This window comes from Columba livia, chromosome 7, assembly GCF_036013475.1.
Source record: "Columba livia isolate bColLiv1 breed racing homer chromosome 7, bColLiv1.pat.W.v2, whole genome shotgun sequence".
Taxonomy (NCBI): domain Eukaryota; kingdom Metazoa; phylum Chordata; class Aves; order Columbiformes; family Columbidae; genus Columba; species Columba livia.
This window is the reverse complement of record NC_088608.1, coordinates 27,441,678-27,459,236: the sequence shown is the minus strand read 5'-3', so window position 1 is coordinate 27,459,236 and position 17,559 is coordinate 27,441,678. Positions and strand designations below refer to the sequence as shown.

Below are 17,559 nucleotides of genomic sequence, written 5' to 3'. Positions count from 1 at the left end.
TAAAAAAAAAGGGGGGGGGGAGAAAGAAATCACGTACCCAGGAGAGACGCCTCTCATTGGCTTCTCCGTCTTTAAAATGAGGGAAAGCGTTTCTAAAGGACAGAGTCACCCTCTGAAAGCTTCTCGCTGTCAGAATCGCGGGTTCGGCTCAGCCCTTGCGTACAACACCAACGTGCCACAGAACGGTGAATGACTCGGTACTGGTGAGGATTAAGTGAAGACAACTGTGGAAAGGGCTGGGGGTGAGGCCTGGGTGATGCATCTCCTATTTTATCCTGCCAGACAGCATCAAATCACAACTACAGAAAAATATTAATTATACCAAACCGTTAAAAAAAATGCCCCCACCCTAAAAGAAAGCTTCCTGAATGAAGAACCTGAACTAAAGTAACATTTTTAATATTTCTAAAATAAAAGTGATGCCACAAATGAAAAGAATATTTCTCAACTGAGGCTGAACAGAGATCTCAGGTAAAGCGTTCCTGCCTTTGGGGAGTCCTGACATCAAAGCTGCTGCAAAAAGCACAAGTGCACACCCTGGGTGTCACCTCTGCGAGGTCACCCTGGAGCTCACGCCTGCCTGGGGCTGGAAACCAGCACCCCAGGACTGGCAGGGGTCTCCCGGTCCTGGCAGGGACAGGCTCAGTGCTTCGGGATGCGAGGCTCCTGCTGAGCCCCGGTTTACTCCTGCAGTGAGAGGCTAAAAGCCGGGGGGCTGTGGGGCTGAGTACAACTGGCTTTAAATGCCTGTGCTGACCTGCGGCAAAGTCTTCCTCCATATTTAGGCAACTGTTTTATTGTCAAGTAGGTTTCTAATGTATTTCCAGTTAGTCAGGGGCCAGCTGAGGAATTTATTGCAATGTTATCAGAGCCAAATAAAACACTACGCTGGTAATATTAATAAAGAAAAATGCTATTATAAGTATAGCCGCTGGGTCACAGTTAGTCCATTGCATGGCTGTTACCAAGTCCCGGGGAGGCTCCGCAGAGCTGGACAGCCAGGGCCTGGATGGGCACAGAAAAATACACGAGCAGCAAAAACAAAGCCCCCCTCTCCAGCCCAGAGTGCTGGGCAGCCCCCCGTGCACCTCCACAAACAAAATCCAGTACCTAACACAAAAGGATCACAGCCTACAGCTGCTGCGACCACTTGACAAGAGCACGCAATATTACACTCATTACTTGCAAATAGTCCATCAGTGAATAAAAAAATATACAGATTTTACTAATTCCTGGAGGAAGCATTCAGCTGGCAAGTGCCGTGCACAGGGATCGCACACGCTGCATTTGCTGCATCATTTCACCAAAGCACTAATGGGAACCACGCTGCCCTTAGAGAGGGACGGGAGAAATTCTGGGGCTGGGGTGCAGGCAGGGGGGCAACCTCGAGCTTCCCCGCAGCAGCACTTCCCAGGGGAGGCAACCTCAGGTACCAACATCAGCTCTGGCTGCTCACACATGCGATTTTTAAGTGATGAGTTCCCCAGATGGGAGCTAAGCACGTGTATTTAAGTGTTTGCAGGAGCGGGTTTTAGGAGCTTGATCCAAAGCCTCTTAGAGCTGGCAGTGTTATATCCTTTGATTTCAAGGAGCTTTGACTTGGGACCCACTGCCTTGGGTGGATTTCAGTCAGATCTTTTATTACTGTTTTAGTTCAGCCCTGGCTGGGTAGAAGAGCAAATAAACTAAAATCATAGCCCTGGGAATTAAAACATGACAGAGTACTGGAAAGGCATGGTTGCCTTGCATTAACACAGTGGTATTGTTACAACAGTGATTTTTAAACGATATACGCTTTAAAAATAAGAATTTCGTAACAAAATTATGAATATCTTTGTAGCAGTTTATGACTACTGTGCTCTTTTTTATTCTAGCCTGCTTTCTAACTCAGCTCCACTTTGAACTCCAGTTTTTAAGTGAATGCAGTTCCCACTGAGCCACTTTGAGCCATGGGGCAGACATTTCACAGGCTGCAAGTACATCACTAGTGACCGACTGGATCACTTTGTTACATCCCAACTGACAATAACCTTACGGCACTGGTGCAGCGCTCGCCTCCCCGTGTCATGACTTGACAACAAACCATTTAGTCTGAGCAGCAGCACTTCAGTGTAAAGCAGGGGGGGACAGGGAGTTAAGGAGAGGGAGATAGGTGTGATGAGAATTTTGAGCAGATATTTATTTCTGGGTGCCAAAACATATTTAATATTTTATAAGCTGTGGAGTATGCAAGACAGCTTATTATGTCTGGCTCAAGCAAAGCAGTCGGTCTTTTTAAGTGCGGAGCATCCATTTGAAATGACTACCACCAGGCAGTCGATGAAATATTTAGCTCATAAAGCATTTTGGTGGGAAAGGCTGGGGACACACACAGGTGCTGTGGTGTTGGAAAGCACAATGTCCAAACCTGAGGCACTCCAGCCCCAGCACGGAGGCCTCAGAGGTGCAGCAGTCACACAGGGAGCAGGGCCGCAGGGTCCCCAGGGTACCTAGTCCCGCCAGGACACAGGAGGCCATGCTGTGCACTGACTGGTTCGGGAGGACACCAAAGCCTTTCCTGGGACTCCGTTTCCCAGATCATGCTGTTTCTTGCACCACCTTCCCAATTTGAGTGGCTGAAAGCATTTTGCTGTAGGGGCAAGAAAGGCATTTGCCCTCTGGAAGAAATGGTTTTGAAACAAGTTTGACGTTTTTGTTGTCATAAGATCTAATGTTTATTTTATTATTTTTTTAATTAGTTATTTACTTATTGGAGTGTTCTAGATCTTCTTGTAATAGCCCTAACCCTCTAAATGCTTGGCATGCCATGCTCTGCATGCAGATGTCCCCAGAGTGATAGAAGCACTTTCTGATAATAAGGTGGATGCAGCATAAATACATTTGCAACGGGAGGAAAATGGCACAAAATGAACCATGGAAGTTACCAAATGGTGCTTGAACTGGCATTGCTGGAGCAGTCACCAACTCCAAGACCTGGTGGTAGCTATGCTGAAGTTTCAGAGGAACTTAGGTGAGAAATTGCTAACCTACTACTTTTGATGTAAAATTTGTCACTTACCAACCTCTGTACCAGATGTCAGACTTCTAATGAGTTTGTCCAAGGGTAACAGAATAAATGAAATCTGGTTTCTCCTTCCCTCTGATACAATTTCATAGCTTCTGTCCTCATCCTTCCACCTGCTGCACTTCACAGCTTCTCCACATCTGCAAACCCATCTCCAAGCTTCCAAATCCTTTTCCCAAGCAGTGCTTAAATTAATTTAAGATCTCACTGACATGGGATGTGGCATTCAAAAAGTGCTACAAAACTCCACGGAGGAATAGCGAATCTGTCCAACTCAGTCCCTAGTCATCCATTGCTGGCTTCATGCTTGCTCCATTTCTCTCTCTTTTTTATTTTAAATATACATCCACATACCTGTGTTCAGGAGGGCTTTATTGAGGCACATGTTTCTAATTCAGTTGAAGTTACAGAAGGGAAGGTAGGACAAGTATTCTCTGCCCTGGCAGTTTCCACCCAGCACGCCCATGGTCACGCGGTGACTTTACAAAATCTATTTATACGTGCAGTAACCCACTAACTGTATGGGTTGGAAAATGTTACGCAGTCCAAAAATAATCAATATAGAGTCTGAAGAGCTAAAAAACCCCCAAGTTTTTTGTTGACTAAAATCTCTTAATCCAAAAGCCTTGAAGTTTTACCTGACATGCCCCGATTGCCCTGCAATAAGATACTTTGGTTTCAAAATCAAAACCATGATGCAAAGCTCCACTTCCCTGCAACAACCAGCTTTATGGACTAAGTAACTGTCATTTAAATAAAAGCTATATTTTCAAAAACTTTGTTGATGGGAGAGATGTTCCTTTCCTCAGCTATGGATTTTTCCTCTCTTTCTTACTTAATTCTTGTTTTATTATGCATTGCTCTTGTATTCTGTGCACAACTGAGATTTACAAAAGCCTTTTCTCAGAGCTCATAGTTGTCTTAAAATATTTCCTTGATGTCTACAACTAGATGGATTAAAAGGATGGACAAGTACAATTAGAGTATCCCCAAGCAGCATAGGCCACAGAAATCACTGAGGGCTGCCCTAGTTTTCAACTCTCGTACTATAAAAGTACATTGCAGGGCGATTGCACATTTGCTCCAAACCTTAGGGCACAACATTGATTTCTAGATCACAATTATTTTTGGAACATCCCATCCTCCCACTCTCAAAAAAGGGTTTGATAGTTTTTAACCAAGTTTAGAATATAAAGGTAAACCCTTGTTCAGCTTTCTTGTATAAAGGTATCCTGAATATTTAAAATATGTTTAACTCATTATTATTATTATTTTTAACTTGGATGTGCATACACTGCTATAGCTCAAAGGAGAACAAACAACATGAACCATCCATATATTCACTCAACTTTGTACACATTAATGAATCCCCAGCACTGTGTGAAAATAGCTGACTCTTATCGTCAATCTTCATCATAATTGCAATGAGATATTTGGGGAAAGACCCATTTTTTTCCAAAAACTGGGTGAAAAGCCACATTTAACAGCAGAACTTGAAGCACGTGCTCAGTTTTACTCATGTACTTACGCTTCAGCATGTGCTGCAGTCTTTCAGCATATAAGGGCTGATTTGCAGTAATTCATTTCATCCAGTCACCAACACCTGTGTGAAGACATTTGGAACTACTTAAGCCTCCATTTTCACAACATTTTCCATGAGGAAACAACAATATTTACTTAGAGCTTGCCTAGATGCTTACTAATGTGCTAAAAAGATAATTACAACAATATGTTACACTATAAAGGCACTCTGCCCAAATAAAATGAGATAGAATGTGCGGGTATTAATTATTTTCTCCCATAGAACAACTATACTTATCAGCAATAAAAAAGAGGAAACCAGAAGAGGAGTTAGAAAATAAATTACAAATTTATATACAGCACAGATGTTTAGCCAACTGAGTGTAATAGTTGTTAGATGCCTTTGTTTCAATGTGTGTTAGCCATTAATCCAGAAATTAACAGAAAGTTTGTAGTGGAAGTCTATTTGGGAAATTTTAGGAATCTTTAAAACAAAAGTTAATTCACAAAATGGGTCTTGATAGTTTGATAAAACCTGTAATGTTTTCAAGAACTTACATCATACCACATCTCATTGAAATAGTGTTACAAGAAAATATGTTTAGTTTTTTTGTAGAACAGACAAGACGAAGTTTACAAGGAGGCATTAAGTCAGAGAGAGCCCATGGAAGCTTTTGTCCTCTGCTTTCTGCAAGGTAGGGCCTGAAATGCTTTCCTTATTTCTGGTTTTCAGTCAGAAACCTGATGCCTGTTTGTAATAAATCTCCTCTTGTCCATTCTTTATCATTTTTGTACCTCTCCTGTCTTACAGCTTTGTTTAGCAGATTTCCCAAGAAACATTAATAAAACAGTAAATATTAAATACAGAAAAACATTGCTATCCAACATACATTACATCTTCCGTAGCGCTGTTACAATACAAAAAGACACTTTCGTCATAGCTTACATGTAGTGAGATAAAAGCAGGACCAGAGTCTGGCCTGAGGATAGAGAGGAAAAAACCTTTAGGAGGACACAGTACAGAACATTGTATGTCTAGCAGGAAGAACTGGACTGACATTTGGATTATTAGTCACACCAGAAACAAAAGTATCTTTCCTTCCTTCACAAAATTGAGATGCTTTTGTAATATAAAGCCTCATTTTATATGCACCATATGCTTTAGAAGTGTTAAGTAGAAGAAAATTTGGGTTTGAGCTGAAAAACTTAGAAAAGTCTTGATTTTTTAGTAATTTTCTAGTGACTGATGTGAAGTAGTTTCACCATACTAGATTTTCCTGGGTTGCTCTGAAGTGCAAAGATTATTATAAAAGCCTAATGTTTTCCCAGTGCTCTTGGGGCTTTCCAGGTTTTGTCCCCTACAACGGTGAGTGGTGCTGACTCCCTGGGTCTCTCTAAATTACCTTGCTCCCCAAAAGCAGGGTAGTCAGTGTCTTCAAATAAAGGCAGAGCAATGACACCTGAGGAATTCAGAAGCAGCCAAGAAATCTTTAAAACTGATGCTGACTATTAACTCTCATTCAATATGACAATTTTCTAGAACAGTAGGAATTTCTTACAGTGGGAGGAGGTTGAATATTGAAACTAACAAACACTTTCTAAAGGATGGCTCCTTCTGCGTTGTGTGTAGAAGCTGAGCACTGCATCACCAAAGCAGCACTGCATGTTCATCACGAAGGAAAACTGAAACAGCGGCAATAAAAACTCCCCAGGAGCTCTGGGGAAAGTGACAGCTATATTTTGTCTATATGTCAAACTGGAGATCGTGTTGGGCAGAAGGTTAGGAGTGGGTCTGAGAAGTTGTGCGTGAGAGACAGGGTGGACACGTGGCTTCAGCCATACAGCCCGGGCAGCCGGGCACTCGCCTCCTCCTCAGTGGAGACCGTCCTTACCCTCTCCACAGCACTAGAAAACATAAACCAGGAAAACAGTAAATACCAAGTATTATTTACATTTTTGGTAATAAGGCAGAAAAAAATTCCTAATTTATATGCAAGTCCCCTTTTCTTTACTGTATAATCAATATCTAACAGCAGTTAAAACATGAAGCATGGGAGGACATGCGAACCGCAGCCCTGCAAACACCCAACAGCAGCACAGCGAGAGGATTAACCATGAGGCATTAGAATATTGCAAAGAGGATCAAAAGAGATTTGGGACTGAAAAGCTGCCCACCAGAATTACAGTCAGATGAGAAGCCGGACAGACAGAAAGTGGGTAAAGCTTTTACATTTAGATCTCTCCTAGAATAAACTCAAACTTATTGCACACTGCAATACGTCACATCAGACTTCCCTGTGACACAAGGCTGCAAACACCATCTTCTTCTCACATTGAAATTTATAGTTTTGTGATGGGCAAATATTATCTGGGAAAAAGGCAAAAATCCTATTGAATATGTTCACTGTCACGCCAAAAACTAAGAGCCCAGAGGACAGCATCAAAGCAGTAGCTGCACAAAAAATTGCCACACAAAGGGAAATCATAGAGAGAAGTAAGAGAAATTTAAGGACCCAATCTTCACATAACATTCCCTTCTGTGAAGTAAAAATCAGTCTCAGGGTTCCCAATCCGAAAAGACACTGAAGTAAAATACTAAACAGAGATAAAGACATCCATGGCTGCAGATGAAGCCATGGACCAGCAGTGACACATTAAGACCCTGCTCCCTCTTGATCTTGTAACACCTGCAGACACTGGTGTACTTAATGTGGAGAAGTAATGTGTTTCAGAGGAATGTTGTATCAGCAGCTGCACCTTCAAATATTCATGCTGAGATCAACATCATCATGAGCAACAACTGAATAAGGTTTACACATATGAAACAAGTAACAGGCTTTGTACTTGCCCTGAGCCTGGCAGGGATGGGGTTAACTTTCTCCATAGCAGCCCACAGGGTGCTGCAATTTGGATTTGCAGCCAGGACAGTGTTGATAACTGACCAATATTTTGGCTTTTGCTCAGCAGTGCTTGGTTTTGATTGGAAGAGACCCTCAAGATCACCGAGTCCAACTGCTAACCCAATACTGGCACTAAACCATGTCCCTAAGAACCTCATCTCTGCATCTGTTAAACCCCTCCAGGGATGGTGACTCCACCACTGCCCTGAGCAGCCTGTTCCAATGCCCAACAACCCTTTCCAGGAAGAAATTGTTCCTAATTTCCAATCTAAACCTGCCCTGGAGCAACTTGAGGCCGTTTCCTCTTGTCCTATCATTTGTTACTTGGGAGAAGAGACCAACATCCTCCATGGTACAACCTCCTTTCAGGTAGCTGTAAAGAGTTACTTCATCCCAGCTTTGTTCAGAGCAAATCAGCCCATCTCTAAGAGCTAATTCATTCCCCAAAACGCGCTTTTCATGTGGTTTTATGGACAAGGCTGAAGACGCTTAATGGGTATGAAATGAAGAGGTTTTCCTAGTACTTGTAGTAAGTCCCCAAACCACCTTTGCCTGGAAGATAAATTTCTCAACCTTGAAAAATTAAGCCATACAGACAAACTTGTGAAAGGGTGGACTCAGCTGTAATGTCTCTTGCTACGTTAAGAGCCTGGCCCACTTCTCTGCATTTTCTCTGAGGGCAGAATGCATCTCCCCCTCACTTTAAGGGATATATTTTATTTAATTCACTGTTCAACTGCCTGCCCAGCACACGCAGCCCATGGCGAGAGCACCAACAGCTCGCCCTGCGGTGTGGTCTGAACTGGTCAGTGCAATCATGAGGTGGGCAGAAAAACTGGCTTCTTCTGAGCACAAAGCAAATGTATTTTCAAACAGGGAAATGAGCCAGGAGAGGCCTTAAAAGAAGCTGGAGTAGAGATTCCCTAAGAGTGTATGCTAGGGCAAAGACAAAGGACTAAAGGATGGGGGTGCACATCCCTCAAGGAGATTTATGGGTGACTGAATCAGAGCTATTGCTGCTGAACTCTTTCATTTCCCTAAACTGCCTTGCTGGCTGAGATCAAACTCTATGTACTTTCCCTGACGCACCAACATCACCTTTGGCAGCACGAAATGTCAAATAAATTCCTTTATAAAGTCACAAAATGACTTCAACTGTCAATTATATGAAAAGATAAATTTGAAATTTATTTTCAAAAGTCTAATTTACTGACAAAGAACTGTCATGATTACCCTACATAATAAATATTTTTATATCTATAGATATTACCCAATACCCAAATGATCTAATTATCTTATCTGAGCTACTACCCAATATCAGGTATCCTTTCCACTTAAGAGGTTTTCAGCTGCATAATCCTAAAATCAGAACTCTTGTACACAGTGGAATTTATGACAGTACATAGATCAAACAGCAACGTGCAATGAAATTTTGTTTGGAGAGGTCATAAATAGAAATATTATCTGTAACAGCACAATTGAAAAGAAGAAAATAAGAAAATGGGTTTCAGTCATGGTACATGTAGACCTTGATGCCCCTAATTTTGCAGTTTGATTTCAGGAGAAAAAACAAAACAAAACCAAAAAAACCCACATGCCCTGGGGAGTCAGGGGACTGTCCTGAGGACACCATGAGCATTGCAGAACAGCTCAGCTGAAATAAATGCTAGTTGTGGATGGTCTGTGTAACAGTTACTCTGTACTGAGAAATCTCACAGGGTGAGAGTGTACATTTTGGGAGCCCTTTTTTTTAGGATATGGCCTAGCATTCTGCTTTCAAGTCTCAGTTTTCCCAATTTCTCGTTAATTTTACAATATCCATTCCTACCTTAAATACAGCAGTGGAAAGAATATTTTAGTTGGAAGATCGTTAGACTGCATAATCTTCCTGTGTATTTATTTCATCACAGCAAGGCTTTGAAGAAAAGCTGATTTTGATCAGATGTGGAAGAGTTTTTATGACTGAAAAGACACAATATATTTGATGTGATAATACACATGATTATAAACAACTCATTGAAGCTTACAATCAGCTACTGCTAAAAAAAATATCAAAAACTGAACCGGTACGCCACTAGTGCACGATTCGAATTTGTGGAATAAGCGTTGGGAGAGGATAAATCCAGTATTAAGACCTGGAATTTAGAGGTCACTGTTGAGGTCTTGGTGTTCACCTTGGACAGGTGGTGGGTATGGGGTCAGGACTGGCAGGGGCGGCTGTGCTAGGGGAAAGCAAGATGCTAGAGCAGAAATTAATGTCTAGAAGTACGCTGCCAAAATACACTAAGAGGTGATGCCTAAGCATTGGCTTGCAAATAGGGTTTAGACTGAAAGAAAAACATGCAAAAATAAATCTATAGGGGACCCCAAAGCTACAGAATTTATCACTGAAGTTTGACGGTAGTAGTTCCAATCTCCCTCAATTTTCCAGGAAGTTTTGGCTTACAGAAGAGCACGCCTTGGTTGGTATTAATTGATACTGCCTTTGCTCTCCAAGCAGAAATGTACATGAGAAAAATGCCATAAAGTAGTATACAAGAATTAAACCCATCTTGATCAGCCTTTGGCTCTTGTAGAGCACATCTGTCAAGAAGCATCAGACATCCTGTATCAAATCAGTATGGGATGTAGTCCCAAATTTCAACATGGAAGCATACACAGATCTATATGAAGTTTTGTACATATATATATATAGTTTTGTACACAAACAATCTACGATGATCCAATAGCTCATAAACCCAAGAGCTGCCTTGCACTTAGTTGCAGCACAACGTTATATGGCTTTCTGATTTGATAAAGTAGTCAGTATAGGAAAGGCAATATAATCTCTGAGAGACAAATGGATCACAAAAAAAATCCAGCACTGCCATCCTATCCTAGGTGGTCTGCCAGCGACCCTACAGCTTAATGTAGGAACTGCACTCCTACTGACTGGAATAACTTCCCACTCTCTGGTTGTCCTTTCTTCCCCTTGCCCCCAAGTCCGCTTTTTGATGTCTGAATTAAACTTTGTTCATCTTGCACAGTTCAAAGTTCAAGATCCTACTTGTATGGGGCATGACATCTTACTGGCTGGAACAATTTAGTCAAATACAGACTCTGTGATGCAAGGCCAACAGCTGGATGCAAAATTTGTGTCACTTAGCTGCAAAACAAGCCTGCATTTAGAGAACTAAAGGAGTCGTTCAGCAGCTCAGCCAAGAGCTCACAAAGACACGTGGTCCGACAAATTCTTTTCAGTGAGCGTCAATAGTACCCACAGACAGACACACATTTTAAGCTTCAGTTCTTCTGAATCAGAGAGGATGAATCAGGATGAATAGTTTCAGCCAAACAAGAATATAGGGTATTTTTATCTATCTTATCTATGAACAGCATCGCACACTATCAGTAATTAAATAACTGCTTAGTGTCTGCAACCTGTACCACTTGCCATCTCCTTACCCAGCTGCCTGTGTGCTTACAGAGGTCTCACCAGGGCAGTGTCTTGGAACATCGTACATCCTCCAAGTGGAAAATTATATTGACTTTTTAACAGTGGGGAAATGAAGGAGAACGGTGGCAAAGTTTGGAAAAACGTGCGTGCAGTAAAGGGCTGTGCAGAGAGATGCCTGAATACAGCATTGCTTTGCGCGGTGCGGCAGGGAGCTGCTGCTATTGATAGAATAAGGTCTCTGTTTAACAATTGGTCCTCTTGCTGCTATTGGTACTGGATGAGAAATACTAAATTTGCCCAAGGTCACTCTCACAACCTGAAGAACAGTCCCAGAAAACTGCCCCTTTGGTTTGTTACAGTCGCTCCTTAGAGCAAGACTTCATACAATGAAGAGATGAATTCATATTTGCACAAGTGAATGACAGAATTATCATTTGTTTCAGCAGAGCCAAAACCCAAGTTTTAAGATTTTGAAACCAAATAACCCTTTCCTCATTTCCCAAACTGACTCTGAGCTTTGCCAGTCACATTTGAATACACTGAAAGACTGATCCCAGCCCACTGCAACTTGTTTATGGCTGTAAACAACCTGCCAATCAATTTACTATTGGCATTATTTTAATTAATAAAAGGGTTTGTAAGATTATTTTCTTCTAAAGTCTTTTGACAGAACTGATTTAAAATACACTACATAGATTACTACTACTAGCAGAAATCACTTTGAATGAAGATGGATCTGTTGAATTTACTTCCAAGATTCCCTGCATACCTACTGTTCAAGCACTTTATTTCAAACATACTGACAACAACAACAAATTAATTACTTGTATCAGTGAACATAACATTATTTCCTGGATAGCACACACACACACATAGTTATCACGCTGCCATGGTATTTGTTTGATATTCGTTTAATGACACAGTTAACAGAGTGTTCATTACCTTTTTGTTAAGGTGAGGAAAAAAATGAGAAACATCTCTCACTTGGAAGATGCTTGTTTGGAAATAATTTTGAAACATTAGCCCTCTCAGGAGAGCCAGCAAATATATCGCTTCTATCATCTTACAAGAGTAGCCTGTGAGCCACGTTAATCATCTTGGACTGAAATTTATAACAACATATGGAAGACTTGCTTCACTATTATTAGAAGTTGCAAGTTTCATGTGTGTTCTTCAACTAATTTAAAGTTCACTTCTGCTTTGAACATTATACCCCAAGTGATAAGTGCTATAACAGGTCATTTGCATTCAGGAAATTATTTTTGGAAGAAGCTCCTGCTTGATGCAAAAGGGCAAAGGCCACAGGAATCTAAAGTCAAGAATTGACTTCTCTTAGGGCTGGATCCACACTGCCTTTGGAGGTCCATTTGATCTTTTAAATCAGTTTCAAAGGATTTGGATAACACTACCTTGGGAATATTTTGTCTTTAGTGACATTTTGCCAGGGTTTATTAGCATTTACTGATGGCTCTGGGTATGTGCTTGCTCAAGAATGGAACTGCACACATCCCTTCAACCAGCATGGTGGCTTTTTTGAATCTTCATTGTGCTTCAAATTTAGTATCATTATTTCATCCTCTGAAAGAAGGTACTTCATGCTATAAATTCTCTGCATTTGACTCTGTCAGTATTGTAGGCATGAATAAAGATTTTAGTTGAAAAATGCGTGCATCTCTTTGAATATTGATACAGTTTCTTTGTTCTCCTTAGGGGAAAATTATAAGAACAACTTTGATTAATTTTTTTACCCCTATGGATCTCATGGTGTTGGAAATGTTTACATGGGCGTGCTGATGTACATCACACAGTATCCGTATTCCAGCCTCTCTCCCAAAATCAAGACCCCAAAGACTCAGTGCTACAGGGGTCACAAGAAGACATTTTGGAAGATTCCCAGCCACTTCTCAAAGTCATCACTGAGTGTTAGTCAAGTGAACAAAATCTGTTTACTTATGCTCTAAGACTTTTTTCTCTTTTTCTTTAAACATTCTTCTGCTGCTCCTACACTTATGCATACAGCAGATGGAATGTAAATTTATTCAAATGAGTTCCTGAAGTCTTAGCCATGCAGCAGCAATATCATGGGCAGAATTAAGAACGAACAGTACTGGATAATAGTAAAAATAATGTTAGCTTATTCTGATTTTTACCTTGTAAGGAATGGTAGATTTAAGGTCTCATATAGAAAATCAAAGCCCATGCGATACAATCTCACCTTTGAGAAATGTTGAGTTCTTATTCACTGTTAAATTACATTTGAGGGGTGTCACTGATAAAGTACTTAGTATGGTAATTTTCACCCCTGTAAACTTAAGTGCAGTGTTCAAAACTACTACATGATTTTTAAAAACTTAATAATACATTGCAGATTTTTCTTTAACTCCCAAATACTGATGTGCAGAATGGGTAAATGTAAGACAACTATAGTTTATCTACAGCTTTATAATCAATACGTTACCTTGCCTGAAATATTGTAGACATTTGCAGAATATCGTTGATTACTCCATCCTAAACCAAACTCCTCATGGAGTAACCCTGGAGAAGGGAAACGAAAAATGATACAGGGCTGAAAACACTAATATTGAAAAAGTGGAGCTATTTACTATAGAAAAGAACATAAGTTGTCTAAACTTACGCATGGAACAGAGGAGGCAGATAATAAATTGCTATTTTCAGTTTCTCATAGAAAAAGTACGACAGACCATATAACAGAAAGGAAAGAAGGAAATTCCAGTGATTAAAAAAAAAAAAAAAGGAGAAATCTCTTTACATAATCAGCCCACAGGAGATGCCACCTGTATAATGGATTTAAAATACATACATTTACTTTAACGTGCACCTTAAAGTTTTCTAGTATTTTTGATCTTGTGCTTTGATGCTGAAGCCCGTCCTTAGCAGAGATCCAGGTGGAGAGCTGTGAGGTGGCAGAATATTTCACAGGCTTACTGTGATTTCTTGAGGATTATGCAATTCCCTAATGCACATGATTTTGGGAAAGAAAAGGCTTTTTCAGCAGACTTGAAGGACCTGGTTGTATGTTAGGTACATACATGTTATCTCTGATTTCACAGCTTCATTTCAAATGGAGGGTTTATTAATTAAATGGCAGAAAACAGAAACGGACGTATTTCACAGAACGTGCAGCTTAATGACAGTTTCACTGGAAAACAAAAGAAATCAGTAAATACCAGAGAAGAAAATGTAAAGACAAGAGGGGGAACAGTCATTCAAGGAGCAGTTTGCACTCCCTGTAGCCTTGTTTCTCTTTACACGTCTGTGTACAGCCACGTGAATGCGATGAAAAAGATGCCCATAAATATTAAGGAACGAGTTATTAGGAAGCACAAAAATACAAATTAACTGAACATTAATGCTTAGGAAGCTGAATGGCTGATTTAGATCCAAAAATATAACCCTTAGAGTCAACAACAAGATATTTTAAAGATATTTGCATTATCCATTTATAAAAGCCGAGAAAGCTTGCCAGGCTTATTTGAATTAGCATGAAAATAATGTGAATTCTTGGGTCTTGACTGATTCTGTCACACAGATGCAAAATGTGCTCTGGAGGCGTGTGACTCCTCTGTCACGAGAATTGTACTGAGCCCCATTAGCTCTCTTATCGATTACTACTTGTTAATGAGATTTGTATTTAATTGTGGTTCTCTATTAAAACACCTGCTCTTTCTCTGATCATTTGTAGAATGCCAAAAGAGGTTTTCTAAAAAAAACCCAAACCAAACCCACACTATTTTTTAGGGGCTGCTGCTGCTGCTACAGGAATTTGTGAACAGAGTATCTGGATGCAAACTGCAATGGATATTTCAGCTGTGCTGTGGGAGACTAATGAACCTGTGTAGATAACACAAAACCTATTCAGTTCTTTAGCCATGTCTCAAAACCAGCCTTCAACACCAGCTGAAACTAAATGTATCCCTATAAAGTAATGTTCAAGATAGTCAGCTGTATTTATGATTAATAGATTAGAATATTAATTTATATCAATATCAGCTGACACCAAATCCTGGCTGAAGTGCAAGAAGATGTGCCCGTCTCCAAATAATTAACATTTCTAACTACAATATTCTTACTATATGAATAACAGATACATACATTTTATCCAATTCCAGACACATGGTGAAATAAGTAATTCCTCGTTATTTTGATAGACCTTATTTATCATAAGAAATTAATATCGTTCATTGTGTAGCACTATTCTGGAAAGTATTCAGTGACATCATGGTCTGCCAGCTAATGCCTGATTGATTGACGTGAGGGAAGAGATACAAAGAAAGCAATCTGTTTTATTAAGCCAACCAGTGTAGTAATAAAAGATAGCAAACTTTTGAGCAGAGAACCTGCTCTTTTGGTTGAATGTTTGATTAAAACACATATATATATATATATATATATACAAACCTTACATAAATACAAACATAATATTTTATCACTGTTTAAGATCTAGTGAAGCAATTTTTCTCTACCAAGTTATTACTGGGATATTAAAATTTACCACACTGTTTTCTCAGAATTATTGATACAAATAATTAGGTTGCATCAATCAAACTTTAGAATTAGCAAAGCAGCCAACTGCAAATTCGATAGTTTTTAATTCATTTTCCTTTCTTTTAGAGGCTTTGGACAAAATGACAAAATGGTGCAATTTCTTAATGTTGAGCTACTTTGCTAATTTGTAGGAAGTATAACAAAGTAATTTGATCTAGTAAATTTGATTTCCATATTGCATTCCTAATTGTATCATTCATCTATTTTAATCAATATGCTCTAGAAAGCCTTAAAGGTTTGGTCAAACAATTATATTTTTAATAGATAATAGAGCTTGGCTTCTGTATGCAGCAAGAGACCTTTTTCTTATTGAAACTTCAGAAACAGTCATGAGCTACTTGCATGAAGTTCCTCAGATTTGTGTACTCAAAATACGGTGGTACCCAAACAGTCAATTCCTTTGTAGTTTACCTTTGTTTCTCATCAAGTAGCAGCTGATGCTGCCAATTAGCAGGCTGACAGGAGAGAAAAAACTTGTGTGTCCCAAGAAACAAAACAAAACAAAACAAAACTTGTAAATCTTTAAAGCATCAGCCTTTAAATTGTGAGGAACTAGAAGTGTCTGCTAAAGGAGCCAGAGACAATCCCCCAAGAGGAAAGGGCAGTAGCACTAATGCTTTAGCCAGTACAGGCGGCTTTCCTTCAGCTGATGCTCTCACGTGATGCTTCATAATGGGGCTCAGAAATATGAAAAATGTTTACTACATCAACGGGGACCAAACAACAAATACGGAAAAACATTAAAAAGGAGAGGGAGCACAATTACATGAATACATTTTTGTTATTAAATGACTTCGAGAGCTTTAATATGTTATATTTTATGATTAAAAAAAAAATCAGCTGGTTTGTTGGTGGTTGGTTGGGTTTGTTTTCACCCCGCCTCACCCAGGGTTTTTGAGAATTCACATTACCAGCATTTTTTAACTTCAAGGTTAAATCAGGGAGCCTTGCTCTAAACTGCCAATTAGAAAATTCTATTGCTGATGAATATGCCAGATTCAAAGGCCATCTTGGCTAATTGCAGATCTGAATGTATTTCTTTGATTTATTTGAGAACATTACCACCACTTTCCATTCCGTCAAAGAGGCTCTTGCCTCAAATTAAGCTGGCTAAAACCTGTTAGCAAACTTCAGGTAGAGGGAATCCAAAGGATTAGCTTCTCGCTCCACACCTTAGGTGTCTGGAATACATGATGGATTCTAGCACTGGCTGATGCTGATTGCTTTGGGGAGTACCAGTGGGATATTTCTGCAGCTATCTTTCTCCCATGAGTCAAAATACAAGATTCTGCTGCATATTCTATTGGAGGTCAGCATACAGCAAGAAGGAAAGGAATAGCAGTACCTTAATTTTGTCTTATTCTTTCTGCTTGCTAGGAGTAACAAAAGGAGACGAACTGACAAGCGCACCTTTGGGCAAGAACTGCAGTCCATATATTTCCAAATTGTCTTTGTAAGCCTGAGAAAAATCGTTACCTCCTCTATCAATGCCCTGTTGCTATGAGGTATAATCTAGCACCTTCTAAAGAAAAAAGTTGCTATTACTGCTCTTTACTGTGTCTTCATTACTCAACAATTTTGAAATAAGTTTCACTGGCAAAATCATGTTGTTACATTTCTTTTCACCTCCCTTTCTCCTGGTATGTATTTTAAACAATCTGCTGTTCTCAGTTCGAAAGATGATCTTCCTTTTTGCTTTAGGTTTAAAGAGTCCTAAAAATGCCAATACAATGTAATGCGACTAAAACTTCTTACACTCATACAGCATAGAGTATTTAAAGTTTCCACAAGATATGTCTTACAGTTTCTGGACTTCTGAAATATTTGTGTTTATAACACTTAAACATGGATCTAAACACTATCAAAAAATCAGAAGAGGAAACAAAAGCTATTTTTAACCCTGTAATTGCTTATAGAGAAGCAGGTGCCAGGTGTTACAGGTTGTTCCCATTCAGCCTGTTCCTCTGTTCAGCAGAGGCAAAACCACAGAGTGGGACCCAAAGCAAACGAGACACACAGGCCATAGGGAAGGCACCAGAGGGGTAACGTGGGATGAAGAGCCAAATCCATCC

The 17,559-nt window shown here is 39.8% G+C and overlaps 1 protein-coding gene across 8 annotated transcripts in view; it reads right to left on the bottom strand.

The window, feature by feature from the left end:
* C7H2orf88 (chromosome 7 C2orf88 homolog) overlaps window positions 1-17,559 on the bottom strand; it is a 35,802-nt gene that overhangs the window by 11,572 nt on the left and 6,671 nt on the right. For 2 of the 8 annotated variants that reach the window (XR_010473893.1, XR_010473895.1), the window contains 2 exons: window positions 13,380-13,456; window positions 38-6,490 (listed from right to left, as the gene is read on the bottom strand). The gene's annotated coding sequence lies outside the window, so the exon portion shown is untranslated. The remainder of the gene's footprint in view (window positions 1-37; window positions 6,491-13,379; window positions 13,457-17,559) is intronic. The other 6 variants (XR_010473894.1, XM_065069879.1, XM_065069881.1 and 3 more) reach the window with 5 other exon arrangements.